Here is a 25,153-nt window from a genome sequence, read left to right on the forward strand (position 1 = left end):
AGATTCCTGTTACCATAAATGGTAAGGTATGAATGGATGCAGTCCTTTTAAGATTAATTGCTGAAAAGTAAAAAGCCACAATGTTCAGAGGCTTGACTCTCGTTTCCACTAAAGCTTCTTTCCTGTGCTCTGGCAGTGCAAAGGTAATTCAAAGCAGGTCTGCTTATGTTCTCTTTACACTGCCAGGGCACTAGAAATTGACTTTAGTATAAAAGAGAATCAGGCCCTTTGTGTTCAATCTAAAAGTAATGACCCTGCTACCAATGACAGGTTTGTTTGTTTTTTTAAATGATACGTTACACCCATGGGCAAGAAAAGTAAAGTAATCTGAACTTGTATTCACTATTCCGAAGTTAGCTAACTGCATTTAAGTTTTATTTTTGGAGTTAAAGAATCCTGATCTTTTCTAAAGATCAAAATGCCAGGGCTGTACGTAAAAACTGAGCACGTGATTACTGTTGCATATGCAAGCTGTGCTCTCGAGGTAGATGCCTATCTGGATCTCTACATGCACAAAATTTAGATGCAGAATTGCACTATGTGCGTATTTAATATACCACACACTCATGCTTCTCTTTCTGATATTTTGAAAATTAGGCCTTCAGAGAATTTAGACAAGTAATAAGAAACAGATTGATACAGAATGAAACAAGTTCTACACGCGCTCAGCATAGTGCAGACAGCAGTAAAACCAGTCTTCCTTCCAATGTGCCTGACTCTTAATCTTGGACAGTCATGCTGAGTTGACACTTTCAGGAAGAGTGCTTTAGTGGCAATAGTGGTGGAAATATTCTTTTTTATGTTGACACCTTTATTGTCCAGTAGGTTTTGAGTTAAGTCTGACAATTCTTTCCACATAGGCCACAGAAAAGCCACCAGCTGCTAATCATTTTTTTGTGTCCATTGATTTTGGTCAGAGTTGAGCTAATGGACAATGGAATTGCAGCAGTGTAAATCAGAGCAGAGTTCAGCAAAATCAATTTTTTCTTGTAATGCTTTTATCTAACTCCCAGTGTGATGCTATAACTTAAAGGATGAATGTGAGACTTGGAAATATAAGCAGGGAGATATTAAGTAGGAGCAAAAAGGTGGTGTTACCTCTATACGCAGCTTCATTGAGACTATTTCTGGATTACTGTGTCTAGTTTAGGTGTCCAAAAAGATGTTGAAAAAATTGGTTCAGAAAAAAGCTTTAAACAATGAGGTCTAGAAAACATGTCTTCTAGTGAGAGACTAAAGAAGCTCAAACTACCGGTATTTAGTTTATCCAAGAGAATCTTAAGAGGTGACTTGATTATGGTCTTCAAGTATCTACATGGAGACGAGATTTCTGATGGTAAACTACTCTTTAATATAGCAGAAAAAGTCATAACATGCTTCATAAAGTAACAATTCAGTGTGTTGGAAGCTGAAGTTATACAATTTGGACTAGCAATAAGGTGCAAATCTTTAACAGTGAGGGTAAAACCATTAGAAGAAACTTACTTAGAAAAGTAGTTGTCAAGGTTCCTTCCCCACTCTGAACTCTCGGGTACAGATGTGGGGACCTGCATGAAAGACCCCCTAAGCTTATTCTTACCAGCTTAGGTTAAAACTTCCCCAAGGTACAAACTTTTACCGTTTGTCCTCGGACCTTATGCTGCCACCACCAAGCATGTTAAACAAAGAACAGGAAAAAAGCCCTCTTGGAGACATCTTCCCCCCCAAATATCCCCCCAAGCCCTACACTTCCCCTTCCTGGGGAAGGCTTGATAAAAATCCTCACCAATTTGCATAGGTGAACACTGACCCAAACCCTTGGATCTTAAGATCGATGAAAAAGCAATCAGGTTCTTAAAAGAAGAATTTTAATTGAAGAAAAAGTAAAAGAATCACCTCTGTAATCAGGATGGTGAATAAGCTAATCTTTACTTTTGATTTTTATTTGTGTATGCTGAGTTGTTCTGTGGAATAACTTTCAGCTCAGTGGTTGCCTGCCAAGTATTGCTTTCATTACTTGTGGTGTGTGGTTGATCACTTGTCACATGGCATTGGTTCTGCTCACCTGCAGGATGACTGAAACTTTTTAAGCAGAAAAATAATTAATATCTGATTTGAATTTTCATATGAACAAAACATACTTGTGGTTAAAATGACTTAAAAGTTTGTGATTCATGAATGTTTTGATGGAGAAAATTATTATGACTCCATGAGTCACAGTGAACCAGAGCTGGCACTGTTATCTGCAAATATATACACACTTTGGTATTCCTATTATATGGTCAGTGTTAGCATGTCTGTTATGCCAACTCTATCTCTTAACACTTACCTCATTTTATTTTACATGCGATCATAATCTCACACTTGTTGATGTATATATTGCACCATCATATGCACAATTTACATTTCACGTGGTTTAAAAGGAAGCACAAGAGGAAATGCTGAGTAACTAATTTCTTTTGTTTTTTCTTTTGTCTATGATACTAAGGCCTTGTTCTGCTTGGATTTTTGGGGGCTGTAGGTGGGGGAGTATAAGTGATGGCAAAATTTTCCAGTGAGTCTTAGGGAGGAGTTCATTGCTGAGTGAGATATATTGTATGCCTTGTCTTGGGCCTGATCAAGTGACCTAGTATACTATACATTATCATAAAATAGCGTGCAGTGCTGGTTGTTAGTCCTGCTTGAAGTACATAACTAGTGTCTAAGGACCAACATAAATGCAATGGGTGTTCCATAGATAGCAAACTAAGTCAAATATCTCTTGCTGTATTATAAAGAGAATAGTACTCAGAAGTAAAGAAATGGCTCAAGTTGATAAGAACTGCCCATTTGTCCAAGCTGACCCTCCTAAAGAATTGTTTTTATACTGAACTGTAGGAACAGCTAATGTCTCTGTGGCAAAGCCTTTTTAGTAAGTATTGCAGTTTATTTATGGGAATTCTCCTAATGCCTCTGAAGAGTTAGTGAGCTGTGAAATGAGAACAGTTGTTCATGTAAAGTTATTAGCTTTCCACCTCCTAACTGAAACACATTAATAGTCCAGATAAAGAAAAGGAAAATCTATGGCAGTTGTCCAAGGAACATTCAGGCAACTTGAAAATGATCACTTAGTTGCAGGAGGAGGAAAGAGAGACCTTATGCCCAGGCATGTCTAGATCAACTGTAGTAGATCAACATTTCTAACCCAGACACATCATGTTAATCATCTAAATAAGTGAGTTGGCTTTCAGAGTTGTTGAGCACATAATTTCCCTGGGTTCTATGGGGTGTTCTGCACTTCTGAAAATCGAGGCACATATTTATGTGCATAAATATAGATTCAGGTGTTTATCACTCGGGGCCCAAGTTTGGAAATTTTAGCTCCAATGTTTTGATGATAGTTCATGTAAAGGTAAGATAACTTTGTAGTGATGATCTTACTTTGTTTAGATATTGTACTTTAGAAGAATGATATTCTCTCACTAAGAATTCACTTCTGTGTGACGGGGTGCTAGAACAATTTTTATAGTCGGGGTGCTGAGAGTCATTTAACCAAACTGTACACCTTTCATATAAAGGAAACCACTTTAAACCAGGGGATGCGGTAGCACCCTTACTTCCAGAACCTATGCTGTGTGAGCTTCTAAAATTTTCTGTAGTGAAACAGTTGAAGGTACTCATTTTCTTTCAGGATCCAGGCCCACCCTGAACATACATCACACCTCAAATCACAAATGAAATGCACACTAGAGCATGTACTGGGGTCTGACTCCCTCTTTGTTTGTACATCAGTGTTTTATTGCCCATGGCCTTCAGTAGCATTACTCCTCATTACACTAGTGAGAAGAGAATCAGGCCCTCTATATACTACTAGTAATATCTAGCTCTTCTAGTACTTCTCACCTGTAGATCTCAAAACATTTTACAAAGAAAGTCAGTATCCCCATATTACAAGTGGGAACCTGAGGACAGGCACAGAGATGTGAAGTATCTTGCCCAAGGTCACTCCGCAAGCCAGTGGCAGACCCAGGAATAGAACCCAGGTTTCCTGAGTTTCTGTACTGCTTTGTCTACTTTGTGGGGAGGCAATTTCTCTTTGAGATCATGGGCCTGTCTGGATTGGTGCTTTGTGGCTTTCACCATGATACCTACTGGTAGCTAGGCATGGGTATTGTCACACCTTGGCATAATATGTTCTTTCCCATCCCCAAATGGCACAGATTTCATGTCCCTTTTGCTACCATATTCCCAGCTGCACTGACAGTAAAGTTTTAACACAATGACAGGAATAAAGATAACGTTGCTTTGGTTTGAAAGTAGCAGTGTATCTTAGGCATACAACATGCATTTAAATATATCAGAATGCATCAAACTAAACTGAAGGGAATATGCTGAACTTTTACTGATGTTGGTGAGAGTTTGGTACAAAGACTGAGGGCAGTGAAAGACTTCAAATAAGCAAAATGCTACAAAGAATTAGTGTTCATATGACACACAGCTACTGGGATATTACTTGTTGAATACAAAATTCAGCAAAGCACTCTAGGGAATTTAGTGTGCAGCTGCAAGGTTCACACAGACACTTAGTGCATTGCAGGCAAGTGCTGGGTAAAGTTAGACCCCAGTTTGCCATGAATTAAGTGTTGTGTAGACAAACCCTAAGACTGTGTTTGCTTCTGTGGTTTTTGGTTTGTGTTTGTGTTGGGATTATGACCAGTTTAATCCAAAGAGGAGAAGAACTCATTATGGACTGATTCATTACAACTCCGCCTTCGGTGCAGAAACATTATGAATGTTTGGTTCTATTTTCTGCCTGCTAAAAAAAAATTGTTCCACCTCACCTTTCAGAAGGGAAAGGTTTAGAACTGTTTGTGTTATGAGGCAAATAGGAATCTGTGATTTACCTTGTCTATTGCTTACTATGTCACCAACAGTGGGTCTCCATGAAACACTCAGGTGCTACAAGAAGTGATGTGACTTTCCCCTCTGAGTTCAAATGGAATAGATGACCTTGTGTGATGTTGGAGGAGGTACTGCTGAACGTGGCCTCTTTTGGATGAGAAGTAAAACCACCATCCTGACAATCTGTAGTCATTAAAGACTTCATGGTGGGACTTCAGCTCCCAGACTACCGCATTGGGCAGCACAGCATGGGGAGGAGGTGACCAGCCCTCTGTGGAGGAAGAAGTGGTTCAGGACTATTTAGAAAAGCTGGACAAGCACAAGTCCATGGGGCTGGATGTGCTGCATCCGAGAGTGCTAAAGGAGTTGGTGGATGTGATTGCAGAGCCATTGGCCATTATCTTTGAAAACTCTTGGCAATCAGGGGAGGTCCCGGATGACTGGAAAAAGGCTAATGTAGTGCCCATCTTTAAAAAAGGGAAGAAGGAGGATCCGGGGAACTACAGACCAGTCAGCCTAACCTCAGTCCCTGGAAAAATCATGGAGCAGGTCCTCAAGGAATCAATTCTGAAGCACTTAGAGGAGAGGAAAGTGATCAGGAAGAGTCAGCATGGATTCACCAAGGGCAAGTCATGCCTGACTAATCTAATTGCCTTCTATGATGAGATAACTGGCTCTGTAGATGAGGGTAAAGCAGTGGACATGTTGTTCCTTAGCAAAGCTTTTGACATGGTCTTCCACAGTATTCTTGCCAGCAAGTTAAAGTAGTATGGGCTGGACGAATGGACTATAAGGTGGATAGAAAGCTGGCTAGATTGTCAGGCTCAACAGGTAGTGATCAATGGCTCCATGTCTAGTTGGCAGCCAGTATCAAGCGGAATGCCCCAAGGGTCAGTCCTGGGGCTGGTTTTGTTCAATATCTTCATTAATGATCTGGAGGTTGGCGTGGATTGCACCCTCAGCAAGTTTGCAGATAACACTAAACTGGGAGGAGAGGTAGATACGCTGGAGGGTAGGGATAAGATACAGAGGGATCTAGACAAATTAGAGGATTGGTCCAAAAGAAATCTGATGAGGTTCAACAAGGACAAGTGCAGAGTCCTGCACTTAGGACAGAAGAATCCCATGCACCACTACAGACTAGGGACCGAATGGCTAGGCAGCAGTTCTGCAGAAAAGGACCTGCGGTTACAGTGGACGAGAAGCCGGATATGAGTCAATAGTGTGCTCTTGTTGCCAAGAAGGCCAATGGCATTTTGGGATGTATAAGTATGGGCATTGCCCACAGATCTAGGGATGTGATTGTTCCCCTCTATTCAACATTGATGAGACCTCATCTGGAGTACTGTGTCCAGTTTTGGGCCCCACACTACAACAAGGATGTGAAAAAATTGGAAAACGCCCAGCAGAGGGCAACAAAAATGATTAGGGGACTGGAACACATGACTTATGCAGAGAGGCTGAGGGAACTGGGATTGTTTAGTCTGAGGAAGAGAAGAATGAGGGGGAATTTGATAGCTACTTTCAACTACCTGAAAGGGGGTTCCAAAGAGGATGGATCTAGACTGTTCTCAGTGGTAGCAGATGACAGAATGATGACAGAATGAGGAGTAATGATCTCAAGTTGCAGTGGGGGAGGTTTAGTTTGGATATTAGGAAAAACTTTTTCACTAGGAGGGTGGTGAAGCACTGGAATGCATTACCTAAGGAGGTGGTGGAATCTCCTTCCTTTGAAGTTTTTAAGGTCAGGCTTGACAAAGCCCTGGCTGGGATGATTTAGTTGGGGATTGGTCCTGCTTTGAGCAGGGCGTTGGACTAGATGACCTCCTGAGGTCCCTTCAAACCCTGATAGTCTATGCTTCTATGACTTGCAAGAGGACATAAGGCCTTATCTCCAATATTCTGTGTAAACTGTCACAATTATATATTGACCCTACTGTTTCAAATCAGATGTGGCATCAATCTGCCCTTCCTTTTGTAAACTGTAGTGTATCTGGGGTAGGCCCCGCACAGCATATGCATTATTTCTTTTCTTTATAAATAGCTTTAATTTTGAAATAAAATTAGAAACTGGGTGTAGAGGGGCTGGGGGTGAGTAGTATTGCTGTGTGCTGTTAAATAGCTGCTGTATTCAATTCCAGAAGTGTCATAACATTATATTGGTGGGTGAGTTGTCGGGCCTCATTCATGTATGTATGTATGTATGTATGTGTTGATTCCGTAATCCTGGACCTGATTTTTCATTTTTTTTTATTTTATGGGCCTCTCACCTTGTTGCCCACGTTTTTGAAGACACTAATAAGAAGCTGTATATTTTTTTGTTGTTGTGTTGGTATACCACCTAGCAAAGTGGAGTTCTGATCAATGACTAGACCTTCCAGGCACTAACACAATAGAAATAATAAATAATAGTAATCAGGCTTTTATGGCAATGGTTTAGCTAGAGGGGAAGGATGGGTCTTTCAGATGCAGCATTATATCAGAAGGTCTGAGTTCTATTCCTGACTCAGTTACAAACTTCCCAGGTAATCTTGTGCTCATAACTTAATTTCTCTATGGCTCGGTTCCTCATCTGTAAAATGGGGGTGATAATTCCCTTTCCTCATAGAGTGTTTGTGAGGACAGATCCATTAACCAAATGTAATATGTTAATGTGAGTTTCTCAGATGATTTGGTGAACAGCTCCACAGCACAGCCAATAAATAATGGCTTTGCTTCCACATATTGGGCAGCTAAACAGGTAAGTGCTATAAAATGTGTTTGCAAAAATGCAATCAGAAAACTTTGGGAAATCATTACTTCTAGAAGTAATAGAGTATGATGTTAGTAATGTTTTTTTCTGATCAATGGAGTAGACTCGCTTTCCTTTGATTTATGCAACAGAAAAGATTAGAGCGTTATAAATATAAGTTAGCTTGATGCCTCTTCGGTTAAATACAAATTGCATACCATGTTTCAAAGTTGCTACAACAAAGTGTGTTACACACAGGGAAAAAACATCATCTAATTCTCCAGGAAAATTCTAGTCTGGGGTGGCCTTTGTTCCTAGTCCAGTGCCAAGTTCCTCCAAGACGAGGGCTGAAAACGTTGACAAAAATATAGTATAGGGCACTCTTTTTTCTGCTGGTTCAGTAGATCAAAGGCCACAATGTTTTTTATTCCCTTTCTTTCATCAGCACTTAAATTGTTGAAAGAAATTAAAAGGATATCCTTTTTTCTTTTAAAAGTTCCTTTTTTCACACAAGTTAATGAAAATGTATGATTGTCATCCATAAATAATATTGATCTTGCATTCCCTGGAGCAATAAATTGATTTTCAATGTGAAACCTCATTGTACAGGCTTTTTATTGCCTTATTACACACATCTCACAAACTTAAGATTTCTTTGAGCTGTCTCTTCACCACTGGGAATTGGAATCCACTATAAAGATAACATTGCCCAAAAAGTTAACTGCAGAGTTCTTTTGGAGCTAATGACAGAACTTCCAGTGTGACTGCAAACTGGAATGCCCTTGATGAAACAGGCAACGAAGGTAATTCATTTCAGTCCTATGTGGAAGGCCAAATAAGGCCTAAGACAACAATTATACCATATGTTGAGGCTGCAGATGGGGACCACCAGTAAGCAGTCATGTCTTTTACTCCCTCACTCCCACATTCCGTTGACTGGGTCCCTGTGTCAGTCCACATAGGACAGTGATGGGTGGCAGCCCAGGAAGAAGCCTTTTCCTACACATTTGTGCCGATCCACTGGCTCTAAGTCACAATGAAAAGGATGCAGAGGAACAGTGGCTGCTTTTATTCAAGGCCATAAGATAGAGGACTAACCATTGTCTTAGGCAGCTGGTAATAGAAAAGAGGGCCAGTCACCTATAAGACACTGATCCAAGTCCACTCCCAGTTGGCACTGACCAAAGATGGTGTTTTGGTTTAATTCTAAGGATGGTGTCTTTGTTATATGATTGTACAGTGCCTAGCATCATGAGGCCCTGATCGCTAGGTGCTGCTATAGTACAAATAATAACTCCTGTTCCTAGTAGAAACCTGTTTGTATTACAAAAAAAGCAGAACAATTGTTAATAGCTGGCCATCCTTGCTGGCTGCCTTGGTGAAGAGGACAAGGATCAATAGTGGCTGGGCTCAGACTTGAACTATCTCACCATAGAGCTGGGTCCTCCAAGCAAGTTTTCAGAACGTTGGTGGAGCCTCTGTCTACTGGAAGCATTAAGACAACAGTCCATCCTCAGCACTCAAGCAAACACTATGGCAGTGTCTGCGGAGCAAGTATACAGTACTGTCCAGTGGACTTTGATCATGGATGAGGCATGGTCTGTTGTCTAGATGGCATGTCCAAATCCAACACTCTGGGACTATATTGGCTGTCGACATTAGCCCATGCTGCTCTTTCTAAGGCATGAGAAAATTGAACCCAGCAAGTTGCCCCTCCTCCACACCTGCAGGCTGCCTTGAGCCATCTTGCCTTCAAACTGAAGGATGCCTGTTGTCCCAGATGTGTAGACAAAACTGCTCTGCTCATTACTCCCACCCTTGTATTTTCCCCTCAAATAAGGGCAGGATTTTTGTCCTTGTGTTCCAAGGAAAGTTTTCCTGTCTCAGTTATCCATGTCAGCCTGCGCACATAAATAAATCTCCGAGGTTGGGAAAAAGACACTGTAAAAGCACTATTAAATGTTGGTGCTTACAGGGGAAACATTGGAATTCCTTCAAATTCCCTGACTTGGATATTGGATCAAATAATAATTGCTCTGAAAAATATACATAAAATGAACTTTTAGGTTTCCTTGTTTAGTTATCTCCTCTGTGAACCTTACTCCTAGTAACACTGTTGAAAATACCATTTGCTTGTTAATAGTTGGATAGTTTTAGATGTTCACCTATATTTACAGGTTTCACTGTAGCTCTCAAAAGCTTATGCTCAAATAAATTTATTAGTTTCTAAGGTGCCACAAGTACTCCTTTTCTTTTCACCTATATTTAGTTCCTGTTGCAGAAAGAAGCAGGTCAACATCCTTGTGCAGAACTCTCATGGATATCAGTAGGAGCTGGGTGCCCGTTCATGGAGTGAGTGCAGAATACACTCGAATACACAGAATACACTTTCCTGTAGAGAGGAAACATTTTGTTCTGTATTTAATTTCATTATCCCTGTATAATAATGTAAAACAATGGTGAAGGTGAGCTTTCAGTGGTTTTGCTCAGTGTTTGCACTCAGTGTTTAAAGGAGCCTTTTGCTGGTAAGCAGAATGAAAAGACGCTTAATTCAGAAAAAATATTTGTCATTCTCCCAATTTAAAATGTGGAAGAATGAAAGGTTGACCTGAAATGAATTTTGTTTGAAATTTTTGGTGAAACAAAATAACAAATTTCATTTCATGTCAACCAAACTCTTTTAGCTGACCAGGAACAAAATCTTTCTTTCCAGTTTTGAGGTTTTAAAAAGTTTTTAAAAAAAACAATTGAATGAAATTGAGGGAAATTCCAAAAGAAACCATTTTGATATTTCAGAACATTTTTTACTGAAACACTTTTCCAAAATCAACCCACATTTGTGAATTGTTTCACCTGACACACAGATGCACTTTCCAGTGAAAAATAACTTTTCATGAAAAGTTTTGCCAACCTATACTCATGAGATTTCTAACCCAATTTGACTGATAAAGTCCCTGACTCTGCAAGCTGCTCCATAAGGGAGAGGACCCCTGTACCCATGCAGGGCCCATTTGAAATCAGTGACATGTAACATGAGTAAAGCCTGAGCTTTGCATAAGCCTTAGGAGAATCAGGGCCTAACAGCCTATTCCTTCCATGGAAGTGTTTTAGGAGTTTTGCCAACCTAAGAAGGGAGATGAGATTAGGGTGACCAGATAGCAAGTGTAAAAAATGTGGACACTTTTTTCGGGGGGGAGGAATATAGTTGTGTATATAGGACAAAGCCCCTAATATCAGGGCATCTCGTCCCTGTAGATGTGGTGTTGTATATTTAACGCTATTTCTTCTTAACTGTCTTACCCTCATGTATGAATTATATGTAGAGGATGCTTGGGAATGAGCTATATTTCCAGCAGCTTTTTCAGAAGGGAATATGTAAATTGTAAGTTTTCATTTTTCTACACATGAGCTCTCAGTGCAAAGTTGTTCTTTTTAAAAGGAGCATGTGAAATATCCAAAATTTAGTGCTGCCTTTTTAGTGATCCCAGGACAGGCTATATTCAAGATGAGCTTAAAAATCCTTCCCTTCATTTTTATAGTTTTATTAATGGCATTTATGGATTTCACCAGAAGCTAAAATGAAATTTTGTTTTTTAAGCTCCTGGTGAAACTCCATGACTCACTAAATCAGGACATTTTAGTGGTGAGAGAGTTATTTAATCTTCACCTCTCCTTTTATTTGTGCAGCGGTTCTGCACTCCTCCTGGAGTTCTTTATGTTCTCAGCAACATTATTTTACGCTCCTCGAGTTCTTTCAGTGTGCTGTTTTTTTTTTTTTTTTTTAATTTAATTTCTTCAATGAAAGTTATTTTTCAGACTGAATGGAAGAACACTATGAAGGATGAAAAGCAAGCTCTAAAACCCTGAATAATACATATACGTGATGAATTATAGTGAATAGCAGTGTTCACATGGAACTGGGAATTTTGGGAAGCCTTCAGTGGACTTTGGCTCAGGCCCTCGGGGAGCTATCCCAATTTTTAGAATTTCCTGGAATATTGAAGGATATTGGATTTCAAGGTAATTCTAGGGGACAGGTGAAGAAATGCAGGTAAAAGACCAGATTCTGCTCCCACTGATCTCTCCAAGATAGGACTTTTGCCATTTACTGAGCCTATTAACCTGCATATGTTGCTAATGTGGTTAGTCCAGTTGAATGTGCTTCTTATTGTGAGTAAGGCAAGCAGCATTTATCTCCAAAGAGGAACCTAAGAGTCCAGCACCGGTTACAGCATTGATTTAACTGAAAGTTAAACAGAATGGAAAAAAAAATCAAGAGCTTATGATACAAAGCCATAAAACAGGTCATACAGATCAATGACTATGGTAGCTCTTCTCTGACTGGCAGGTGCATGAGTAGCTTTTGTCTGTGTGACTGTAACCAAAGGCAGAATTAGAGTTAATGGACCACATTCTGCTCTGTTACACTAGTCTGACTCCACTGTGTCTAAGTAGAACTTGGCCTGCTGTAACCGCTGACCCAATGTATAACTTGAGAGACAAGGTGAGTAAGGTAATATCTTTGGACCAACTTCTGTTGGTGAGAGCAACAAGCTGTCGAGCTACACAGAGATATTTTATTTCCAATAACTAATGAGATTAACCTTGTATTTCTTCTGTCCTCTCTGGATAAGAAACACCCTCTGCAGATGGCATCCCATGACATGAGCTCACTGTTTTAACAAGAGCTATACCTTTGCAATCTGTTTCACAGAAAAAAAACCCAAATTCCTTAAATATTCCATTTTCTTGGCTGCCATCAGCATCTTTCTTTTGCATTCGTAACATAAGTTTTAAGGCCAAAGGAACAATTATGATTCTATAGTCTGACCTTATGCATATCATGGGCCAAAGAACCTCACCTGCATCAAGCCCATAGTTTCTGTCTGAAGTGGAATGTCTTTTAGAAAAACATTTAATCTAGATGTAAAGGCTTCAAGTGATGGAGAATCTACCACTTCTCTAGCTAAGTTGTCATTTTCGTCTCCGATGCAAGCTTGAGCCACCCAGCCTAAAGCTGCATCACACTCTGATTCTTTTGCTGTCTCTGTCCATTGATACTGAGAAGACAATGCAGCAATATGCATTGGTCCAAGAAATAAGTGGGTCATGTATTTTAATAGGAAACTTTAGGAAGGCAGCAGGTTTCTGTAATCCCTTAAAATTTGTCTCTTGTCGGGTTCCAATATTTTACCTGCAATTTAGAACCAGTCAACACACAGAAATTACACCAATTTAACTAAACTTATTTAGTACCTTAGAAAAACTGATTTAGTTCATTAGTATAATGTCTGTGGGAATAGAATGCGCCTAAATTAGTATGAAATGGTTTCACTTTGAAGCAGGGTAGCTGAAGTGAGTGGAGTAAAAGGGAAATATGTGGATAATGAAGCAACCTGCATAGATCTTGGATGGAGGAACACAGGGTGCAGTATGGAAGAGTCTGGAGGAGACTTGGCGAAGCCTGTGTGCATGTGATTAGAATATGAGATGCAGAATCTCTGTAACTACTTCTCTTAATAAAGATTCAGTTTAGTTTTAGAAATATGGAGTCCTCTCATGTTATTACCCAGCACGCAGTATAGGAAACAGATGGGATTTAGGATGAAAACAAGGAGCCTTTGGAGACAGGAGTGATGGATCAGTACCCATCTCTCTCTGCTCATGAATAAGGGTCTCTGGAGGCTGATGTACTCCCAAGATAATTGACACTTGCATCCTTCTCTATTTATGGATATGCTGCATGGCTTGTACCTTCTCACCATGGTAAGCAGTGGTACTGGGTTCTCAGTTTTCAGAATCCACTGTTTCTTTTATGCATATCATATTTTCTCCTTTCATTTATTTTAGCGCAGCTGATCCCTTACTGGCTGAAACTGACACCCTCTATGTGGCTATGTAAAGAATCCCCATAACCCTGGATTTAGTTCCTATCTTTAAGGAATAGAAACAAAGATGCATGTCATACCACGTGTCAAAACCCTAGAAGATATGGCAGCACACTGTTCATGACCGTAAATGCTAATATTATAGTGGTGTGGCAGCAGAGTTAGGGTTGCTTGGTGGTATGTCATTCCCTTAAAGAATATTGAGTTGAGCAAAACTCAAACTTCTGATGACCAACAAATGCAGAGATCGGGTTGGCTATGCAACTTTAACTTGTCCCTCTTTCAGAAATGCCCAATATGCCCCATTAACACACACACCTTTACTCTGCCAATTCCACAGTTGGTGAAATATAGAAGTGCTTCACCTCCTCTTACCCATTCACACTCACCCACAAGATTCCGTCTAACAGTGCTAGCAAAGACCTCCCCCCGCCCCCCCTCAAAAAAAGGTTGCTCATGCCATATTCCTTTTGAGGACATTGTGACATGGGGCCCATTGCTGGTTCATTACTATATATCATTAACTTTTGTCAGGCCTGCCCCAACTTATACTCTGCTTCTAAAAGGTGTCTTGTAATATATCATTGGAAGACTAACAACTCTCTGATCATTAATATTCATATGTGATGTGTATATGTTTGCGGTGTTATAGAACTGTGACTTAAAATATGAGGAGATCTGTGTGTTGTACCCTCCGAAGTGTGTGAGCAATAGGAAGAGCAGCATGTCTGCCTTCAGGGTATAGTATGCATAATTTCAGTGCAGATCTATGCACGTTATATAATTAGCAGGATACAGGCGTTTTATTACAAAGGGTGTTGTCAATAGGAGCTGGGATATGAGAGAAGTCAAAGTATGTGGTATCTGCATGCATCCAGGTAAAGTGAGTATGGGAAGTGTCAGGTGTAGTTGTACTGAATAGTGGAGTGATGTGTGAATGGGTTGTAAAAAGAGGTGAAGAGCTTGTACATTTCAGCAGTTGTGGGGTTTGCAAAGCAAAAGTGTGTGCATTAACATAGTATATCGGGGGCACTGCCTGGGCAACCTTTACTCTGCATTTCCTGACTTTCAGAAGTTTGAGTTTTGCTCAATTCTGCACTTGAAAGGGGATGACCTACCACCAAGCAAGCTTAGCTCTGCATTAACATAGTTTTTTTTGCCATTGCATTTACCATGTACTGTGCATTGAAGATAAAAAGCTCATGGGTCAAGTCCATTCTCCATGTCTCATGTGACTACATTGAAATTGATTAGAGTCTTAATGGGTGAACTTGGCTCAGTGATGCATTTATATATCCCTTTTCAAACAGAAAGATGCCAGCCTCTTTACAGATCATGCTGGTGTTATGGCAGCATACACAATAAGTGGTATCTCAGTGAATCTTCTTGTAAGTTTTCATGTGTTCGTGAAACATACTATATTTCTAATTAACACTTACCAAGAGTATTTCATACCAAGTATTCATTTTTGGTATGAAAATGTTTTTGCTGTTGATGAGTTTCCAGCAAAAATGCTTATGGGTGATGATAGCATTTGCATATGGGAACTTCTCCAGAATTTCTTCTATGGAGTATGATGGGGGGAATAGATAAAAACATGCTAATTAACTCCTATAAGTATCCTCCAAAACCTGCACAGCTTGGCAGGCATCATACTTTGAGGAACAGACAAAAAAATTTGGCAGGATTCTGAAGGCTTTCCAACCCCTTCCTGTACAATTGTGCAGAGATATATAGGGGTGAGTGAGACATGAAGGAGTGTGGTGGGCTAGTAGATTGACATATGACCTTTTTGGCTTTGCAGTGATGATCTGGGCATAAAAACCTGAATATACAGTGGTTGGCTGCACCTGGAGTTTGCCCCATAAGCCCTCTCTAGCATGCAGATAAGAAAATGGCATGATGTCATGATGTCCTGTGGCTTCCTTTCGCAGCCCAACAAAGTAACATGTCCAGACTTTAAAAAAAAAATCTGGACTCAAATTGCAAGTGCTCATGGGAACAATATTAAAGAAGCTGGATAGAATGAGGGACTAGAACTCTGGCTCTTTATATACTGATCTGATGTGCTCTTATGGAATCCACTCCAGCTGCTTGAACATATGCCTGAGGTGCCAGCACTATGCTATCACTAGATGAAATCTGGCCGTTTCCAGTCTCCTTATGCTCTGTTTATGATAGTGATGCTGAGACGATATTGTGTTCCCTCAGCCGCTGCTGCAAAAGAGTGTTTGCCATACCTACTGAGCCCTCCTCCTTATTCTGAACATTAGTACGCAGACTCCTATCTGATGTAGTTACACTTCTCATTCTCCACAATTGTGCCTCATTTTCTTTTGCCAAACCAATATTATCACAATTATGACTATGAACTTGTCTACATGAACATTCAGTTTGCTGCAAGCTAGGGTGGAGCGATGGAAAGAAACTGCAATGTGTCACTCGCAGCCTCATCCTCCTCTTTCGTCGCAGTGACAGTTCCAGAGGTCGGCAGTCTGGATTTTTGGTGACTCTCCACTTAAAGTGATTGATGATATCTGCTAATGCTGGTCATAGGTAATTGGTGACAGCTGGGGTTCCAGGAAGCTTATGTCCAGCCCACATCTCTCTTTGCCTATTTTATTCACTGAACCTTTGAATTGCTTTCAGAAGTGGAGGCTTTCCAACTGTTTGTCCCACCCAGTTGACAGGCATTAATCTTAAATCACTCATCAGGACATGAATAATCATAGTTTGCTTGAGTGAGGTCACCTGCGCTCCAGGACATGTCTGATTTCCCTGGTCCTCTCCTACTGCTATTTTGCTGTAGCTCTAAAGCATATGGAGCATGTCGACACCTGATTGATCAACCCTTGGAATGCAAGTGAAGCATGTTTGCTCTCTCCCCTGCAGTTGGATGGAATAGCCGTGGGAACTACGTAGGTTCTGGAACTGTATTGATTGCAGCTTAGCACCTCTCACGTCTGTTGCTCTGAGGGACCCCTCCAAATAGAGCTTCTGTGAAGTGGTGGCCTGTTGCTCCCTCGTCTGCCTCAGAGGGGTGACATGAGATCCTGGGCGCTGACACTCTATTGGTATGGAAGTAAAAAGGTTCCATTAAAAGAGTGGTGTTCTGAGTAAGGTGAAAATCTGGTGGAAATGAGATCCACATCCTCTACCTGTACCTGAACAGTCAGTGCATTTGTCATCTTGGAAGAGCTTCTCTTGTATGCATGCAGGTGACATGAGAGGCCTGCGTTGGGTAACATGCCCCTAGAAGTGAATGACTTATAATACTTGGATCATTCTTAAAACATGGCAATGTTGCTGACTGCTAGTGCACTCTGGGGCATCTCAGCGCAGAGTGCAGTTACAGGGCAGCCATTAGCATGAAGAGAAGTCTTCCTCATTGATTTAGGAAGGCATGTGCTATGGGGAAATAGACTCAATTTACTCATCTTTCCTAGAAGATGCTCAGGATTTAGGTGGGATGAGACCTAATGGCAGACCTCAAATGGGCAGTAGCAAGTCAGACAGCCGACCCCAGAAGATGAGTGAGGAGAGAAATAAGAGCGGCATAGGGCCTTCTCCCACCCCCAAAGACTGTTAAAAGTAAAGGAATTATGGGTGATCATTTCCATGCTTCAAAGCTGCTCTTCTCCTTTATTAGTAGAAATATGCAGCAGGGGTCTTTCAGATCACTTAACTCCTCAGTTAATCAGAAATGCTCACGAGACTTCAGTTAGCACCAACAGAACTAGAGTGGGTTGATTTTGGGGGGGGGTGGGGAGGAGCTTTTACGTAGAAAATAGCTTTCTTCAAAACCAAAAATGCTGCAAAAACTGACCTATTAAAACATTTCAATTTTTTTTGAAAATTAATTAAATTTTTACTGTTCAGTAAAAGAAGTTGGATACGAGTTTTGATTTAAAAAAATTGTTTTAGATATCCATTTCAAACCCATCAAAACGGAAACAGCTTCAGAATGTTTAGATTTTTGACTTTTTTAAACCAGCTCCAACAAAAACTGTGTTGCTTACTATGCAATGCACTGTATACACGATGATAAAGACGAGGCCCCTGGATGGCAGTGTTAATTATATGGGCCCTCATCATGCCACTCTATTCACATGGGCATCCGTGAGTTTTTCTTTATTACCCGTGACCTATACGTGACTTTTACTAAAAATATCCATGACAAAAATCTTAGCCTTAGTTATGCTGAGTAGATTAGATCCTAGAGGAATGTTGCACAACAGAATATTATAACTTTCACCCAAGGCTCTTGATAATGTCTGACTGAGACAGCACAATACTCCAGGGGGGTGGGTAGGTGGCTATCCCCATTTTAGAGAATAATACTTGGCTTGGGTCATACAGAGAGTAGGTGGCTAGGCTGCGAGTAGAACCCAGGAGTTCTGTTTCCCAGTAACCAGCTGCACCTCCTATCTCCCACTCAGTCCCTCCACAAGTATACTGCATATGTGTAGAAATACAAAGGGACACTTTCAGAAAGAAACGTGTGGGCCTGTCTCGGCTCTGCAGTCAGCACCAACTCAAAGCCCTTCCATGCCTATCTGCTGCTGTTCTGCACAGGGGTCACTTTCACTCCAGCCCCTGATTCCATGAGTGCAGGGACTTCCCACAGCATAAGGAGCAGCGTGTCCTGGATGGGGCTCACACTGCATTAGCCCCATAGGATAGGAATGTGATCTGAGATCCACCACTGAATGATCTCCCATCCTCCTTCTAGAGGTGAGAAATGTTGGGAGCCATTAGGCTGGGACAGGTGGCATGGAGCAACTCCACAATCTTGGGTATGGATTCCTATGCCTCCCTTTCCTCACTCTTGTACCCCTCTTTCCTTCCCCTACCCCCAGCTTCTCAGGCGATTTTTGGTGTACAAGATTTTAATCTTTCTGCAAAGCAGTTCCCAGTGCAAAGCTCTTTCTCAGTGAGGGTGAAAGCCATTCTGATTACAGCACAATGATTCATTTACTTACTGCTTCATTGTCTCAAATGTGGTTTAAAAATGCATATTTCCCTGATTCCTGCAGACAAACATACATACAACTTTAATGGGAGAGGACTGGTGAGAAGAAGAGAGGCTGGTAAAGTTCTGCAAGTCAAGCCTTTTAAAAACAAGATCTGAAAAAATTCCAAAGTAGAGCCTGCAGGGATCTGGCCCTTTAATCTATAGTCATTTTCTTTAAACCTCAGCAGCCCTTTTAAGTAATGTCACATTTTTATGTTCAGAAAAAGAATCTGCCTGCCAACTATGGGTCAAAAGCCTTACTCATGAAAAATGCATGGCTAAAATTAATCTGATTTTTTTTTTCCCAATATTGCACTGTCTGTAGTGCATGTTGGAGCTTGAGAGAGAAATTCTGGCAGCATTTCTACCTTAGTTGTTTTGTTTGCTTTTCCAGCTCCCAACTTCCACTGCCTCAGCTCCACATTAGTGAAATTTATTGGCAGTAATGGATGGTTTCTACTTCCATAATGCAGCATCCCTGGAGTTCAGCACTTTCCCCCCCCCAATGGTCTTAAAAAAATATATTTCTGCCTGTAACAGGGCAGGACTCACCCCTGCAGCACCTCCTGCTAGTCTCTCTGAGAATTAGCTCTTCCAGCCTCCAGAGCAGGCCAGTGTCCTGCTTGCCTCAGTGGCTACTACCCAGTCACCATCTAGCCCCCATTCACTGGGGCAGACTGCAGTATATAAGCTACTCATCAAAGGCAAGGGGGGGTTCGGACCTGCTGCCTCTGCCTACCTGTGGGCTGCCCCTTGCAACTGCAGTACTCTTTTTGGCGTTCCACTAGGCCTGCAGCCTGGGGGGTTTCCAGGCCAGAGCTCCCCAGCTCTGCTTCACTCCAGGTACCTTCTCAAGCTCCCCAGCAGCCAGGCCTGTCTCCCTCCATAGCTAGAGGAGACTCTTTCAGGGCCCACTGTCCTCTAATAAGGGCCAGCTGGGCCCTGATTAAGCTGACCACAGCTGTGGCTGCTTTCCTCCATCAGCCCAGCTTCTCTCATTCACAGCCCTCTCCCAGGGCTGATTTCAAGCCCTTCAGGGCAGGAGCGGGTGACCACCCCGCTGCACTGCCTCACTCCCAGAGATGCTGACCATGTGCAACACTCATTGACTCCCAATGGGAGTGATAGATACCACTTACAATTGGATTGTGTCTCTCCTGTTTATTCCCTCATTTTCCATATTAGAATATTTTCACCTTTGCACAGGCTGAATATTTTTTAACAAATTTTGGAGTTTGTGCATGGGCCCTCTCTAACTAGGTCACTCAATGTGAGGCTCGTATGAGGGAATAGCTCATCCAGCTCCTCTCCTATTCGCTCACCAGAGCTTGGATTTATGTGATGCTGATATTGCAGAGTAAATGAGGATGAAGAAAGTTTACATTGCTGACATGCTGGACCATATCGGGGATTAAATTGGCCCACAGATTATTGTCCTTCAAAAATCAAAGGCTATATCTTTTTTGGCAGCAATTTAGGCTTTGGAAGAGAAATGTGGGCATCTTTATAAAGGCTCATTTCAAGTATTTTGTTATAGCCCATCATAAAAGGGGGAAATCCACATGCTGAGCTCATTTACTTGGAGATTGGCCTACTGATTCAAAAACTTAGGGTTTTTGAAATCTGAACCTAGTTCTGCACTTGAATTTAGTAGATGTATTTTTTATAATGGGGATTACTCAAAATAACGGATTTGCAGACTGTTGAATTTGAGGGTTTCTAATCTGAAACGTAAATTTGGGCTTTATGTATAACTTTAACATTGCTACTGGGAGATGAGGAAAAATACTCAAATGGTGGTGCAAAAACTCCAAATGCTCTTAATAGCTGGCACAATATTAATTTTAAAAATCTTTTTATGGGGTCCATAGGTTTATGGGAAAAATGCAAATACTGATGAGATTCTTGATAATACCACATATACTGAAACTGTACTACGAACCATGCAAATGATACCAACATTTTTAATCCCACTGCTACATGGTATTAATAATTGCTGTTAACTTTTCTTCACCTTTGCTGGCATCTGAGAGAGACTTTCCAAGGAGATGCTATCCAAAGGCTTTCAGAATCTCAAAATCTAATTTGAGACACTTCCTGCTTCTAAGGAATTATTGATGAGCAAAAGAACTGGAAAAAGACCATTTGGGTTTAGGTGTATTTTTCAGTGTCCTTACAGTACATATTGCTAAGTTGCACCTGCTATCCTATGCTAGTGTCTTCAAGCAAGTGGAGAAGAAAGATCAACTACAATTTGTAGAGAGAGATGTGGGTGCAAAATTCTATAGTGATAACAAAGGATCAGGCAGGAACTAGAAAAATCCCAGCTGTATGGGTGAATGGAATAATCAACTGTAATACATTGCATATAATGAATTGTATTCTAGTATCTTCAGGGCAAGTGCACAGAGTGCTTAGTGATGGCCAACAGAGAGCTGGCTGGTCACATGGTGCTGGCTCTACTGCCTTGCTTCCAGCTGCTAAGTTGCATTAACCATGTTTAAAAACATATTAATATTTTCCTAATATTACTTTGCCACCCGAGCAAGTGCTGTAGTGCTCACCAAGATGCCATGTGATTGTGAATGGATGGAGAAGTGCTAAGGGATTCTTGCACATGGGGTCACACTGTTAAAAACATTGAGAACCTCCCACATGTGCCTATCCTATTCCTATCCCCATGCTAGTACAATGACACTTACTTCACCTGTTTTCAGATGCAGCGGTGCTTCTAATGAGAGAGACAGTTAATGTATAATTGTGGAAGAACGTCTCTCAATCTTCTTATTTGGGGAATAGAGGGGAGTGTTGCATGCTAAGTCTAACAAGCATGTTTACAAACTGCCTTATTTTGTTAAAGATTCAGAGAAATGCTCTTTCATAAACCCAGTTATCAACTGGAAGAATCTAAAATGCTGATGTTTTTTTAAAAAAACAATCTGAACACTGCAAGCAGTGAAGGAAGAACATGAGATTTGGGTGTGTCTATCAAAAGGAAATAATATCAAGAGGATAAGCTTTCCTTTGAGAGCTCCCCAAGACTTGTTCAAGCAAGGATAACCTTTCACTGAAATATTCTTTAAGATGCTTTATATGTTACTTGTTTGCTCTAATGCTGATAACTAGGATGCTTCTTCTGTAGTATTGATTACTTTTTTCAAATGTGTTCACTGTACCATTCTCAAATTCTAAGTGCACTGCAAAATTTAGCTGTCTTAATACATTATTAAAATATGTGCTGTTAGACATGAAAAGATATTAAATAAGGCGAACACAAATTCTGCATCCAATTACCTTGAAAAGTGTGAAATGTGTGGGGGGGAAAGAGGCCTTGGTATCATCTCTCTGATCCTTCTCATTTCACTTTTTTGAAGTGCAGGTAGAACCAATCAGATATCTAAGCCAACATGTTTTCTTCTTTGTTTTTCTGCCTGTCTTGTATTTCTATATATTCTCTATCCTGTTGCAATTTCTTTGCTCTGCTGATTAGGCCTGAACTGGAGTAATGTGTCTAGTTCTAGGTACTACATTTCGGGAAAGATGTGAACAAATTGGAGAAAGTCCACAGAAGAGCAAAAGAAATGATTAAACGTGTAGAAAACATGACCTCTGAGGGAAGATTGGAAAAAAAAAATTGGGTTTGTTTAGTCTAGAGAAGAGACGACTGAGAGGGGACATAAGTTTTCAAGTACCTAAAAGGAGGAGGGAGAAATATTGTTCTTCTTAACCACTGAGGATAGGACAAGCAGCAATGGGCTTAAATTGTAGCAAGGGAGGTTTAGGTTGGACATTAGGACACAAAGCTTTCTAAGTGTCAGGATAGTTAAGCACTGGAACAAACTGCCCAGTGAGATTGTGGAATCTCCATCATAAGAATGGCCATACTGGGTCAGACCAAAAGTCCATCTAGCCCAGTATCCTCTCTTCTGACAGTGGCCAATGTCAGGTCCCCTAGAGGGAAAGAACAGAACAGGTAATCATTAAGTGATCCATCCCATTGCCCAAACCCAGCTTCTGGCAAACAGAGGCTAGGGATACCATCCCTGTCCATCCTGGCTAATAGCCATTGATGGACCTATCTTCCATGAACTTATCTAGTTCTTTTCTGAACCCTGTTATAGACATCAGTGGAGATTTTTAAGAGCCGGTTAGACAAACACTTGTCTGGGATGGTCTAGTTAATACTTAGTCCTGCCATGAGTGCAGGGACCTGGACTAGATGACCTTTTGAGGTCCTTTCCAGTCCTATGAATATCTTTGAATATCAAATAGCTGCCTTAATGTAATTTGGCAAGAAAATCTTAGCAAGCTCCAGGCAATATTTTAAAAATTGTTTGACTCGTTACTGGAATTTTCTTCAAATTATTCAGTCTGAGTTCTGAGTGCTACATATAGATTGCAAAGTATCAGCTGAGAGAAAACCTCTTGCTGGGTCAAAAAGGATCCGTTGTTCTACAGGGTGCTGTGTGTATCACTGTATGTCCATCTTACTGTTGGTATCATCTTACCATGTGTACTTTATGTACACTGCTCTTTGGGGCCATTGAAGTACATTTTCCATAGAGAGAGAGTGTGTGGTGAACTCAACACTGAACAAGCAAGCCTGAAAACCACCATTCAGGAAAGTGTTTCACTGAATAGTATTGGATATAAGTGCATGGTAAACACTTAAGCACATACTTAAGCATGCTTTTGACTTTAAGTTCCAATGACTTTAGACCCTTTAAGCTAAGCATGTGTTTAAGTGTGTCTGCTGAATAGGGATTCTTTGCTGCACATTGGCTTGTCACTCCAACCTTACCCACACCTGGTGAATTTCTTTCTATTTTCTCTTCCCTTTTATTTGGAACAAAAATGAATTATTAGTCTTTAATTGACCAGAATTTTCCATGAAGCTGATACTGAGTTAAGAATCACAGCATTTGGCTTACAGGCTTTAGGGAGGGAGAGGAATCACAGACTGATAATCAAAAATGGCCCTTCTTGTATGTGATCTCAGCAGAGACCAGGCATTCAACGGATCAGGGAGAAGGTGTTCCCTTCTTCAAGCCCATGCAGGTGAGCCTTTCCAAAACAGGATTGATGCACGCTAAAGGGACAAAGTGTGGGAAGGCGGCTGCTGCTGCTGCTGCTGTTGCCAGTGCTAGGGAGAAGCAGAGAATGAGAGGTTTTCCACACACAAGCAGTTGTACTAATTTCAGTCAGAGATACACACAATAAACAGTGAGCAAAGCTGGTGTGAGTGTTTTTCCTGTGTAGCAGGTGGGGCAGGGTGAAATTTTTAGTCCAGTGGTAGTTCTGAAAAATTGAAGAAAAAATTTGGTTTGGATCAAACTGAATCTGAAAATGTTTGGAATGTTCAGTGACTTGCAAAAAGTCCATTTTGGATTTGTGCCAGAGTGAAGATTCGAACCTGTGACTCTCACATCCTGGTTGAGTGTCCTAATCACTGGGCTAAAGTTTAAAGGCATGTGGGACGAGGGGAGCAGCAACAGCATGTCCACCACCACTTCCTCCTCTGGCCATTTTGTGACTGGCCAAAACTATTCATATCAAATTCACGGTCTCAAGTCAACCTAAAGGGCATTTGTTTGTCAAATAAAATATTTCTAGTAGCAGGTTCTGTCTGATCACAAAGTGGCATCTGCCTCTACATCCGAGATAGGGAATCATTTCCCCATGTAAGAGAGCAGTACCCAGAAAACAAGTCGTAACAGATATCAGCTGTGACAATCGTAGGGTTGCTAGGTGTCTGGTTTTTGACCGGAATGTCCAGTCGAAAAGGGATCCTGGCGGCTCCGGTCAGCAGCTCCGCCTGGGCTGTTAAAAGTCCGGTCAGCCGTGTCGCGGCGCTAAGGCAGGCTAGTCCCTACCTGTCCTGCTGTGCCCCGGAAGCGGCCAGCAGGTCCGGATCCTAGGTGGGGGAGGTCAGGGGAGCTCCATGCGCTGTCCCTGCCCCAAGCACCAGCTCTGCACTCCCACTCGCCAGAAACCGCAGCCATTGGGAGATGTGGGGGTGGTGCCTGTGGGCGAGAGCAGCGCACGGAGCCTCCTGGACCCCCCGCCTAGGAGCCAGACCTGTCGGCTGCTTCTGGGGCACAGCTCAGAACCAAGACAGGTAGGGACTAGCCTGCCTTAGCCCTGCTGCACTGCTGATAGGGAACTGCCTGAGGGTAAACTCATACCCCAGCCCTGAGCCCTCCCAAACCCAGAGCCCCCTCTTGCACCCCAGAGCCATCAGCCCTTCCTGCACGTCAACCTACAGCCCCCTCCCGTACTCCGAACCCCATGACCCCACCCCCCAGCCTGGAGCCCCCTCCTACACTCCAAAGCCCTCATCCCTGGCCACACCCCAGAACCTTCACCCCTCCCACATCCCAACCCCCAGTCTCAACTCACAGTTCCCTCCTGCAATCTGAATCACTTGGCCCCATCCTTGAGCCCCCTTCCGCACCCCAAATTCCCTCATCCCTAGCCCCACATCAGAGCCTGCACCCCCAGACAGAGCCATCACCCCCCTCAAACCCCCTGCCCCACTCCAGAGCCCACTCCTGCATCCTGAACCCCTCATTTCTGGCCCCACCCAGGAGCCCGAACCCACAGTTAGAGCCCTCAGCCCCTTTTGCATCCAACCTCCTGCCCCAGCCCAGTGAGAGTGAG

General features: G+C 41.8%; 1 protein-coding gene across 1 annotated transcript in view; it reads left to right on the forward strand.

Moving 5' to 3' along the window:
* The window catches only part of KCNIP1 (potassium voltage-gated channel interacting protein 1), an 831,960-nt gene that overhangs the window by 73,456 nt on the left and 733,351 nt on the right, over window positions 1–25,153 (forward strand). The window lies entirely within an intron of this gene.

The sequence above is a fragment of the Dermochelys coriacea genome, chromosome 8 (assembly GCF_009764565.3).
Source record: "Dermochelys coriacea isolate rDerCor1 chromosome 8, rDerCor1.pri.v4, whole genome shotgun sequence".
NCBI classification, from domain to species: Eukaryota; Metazoa; Chordata; order Testudines; family Dermochelyidae; genus Dermochelys; species Dermochelys coriacea.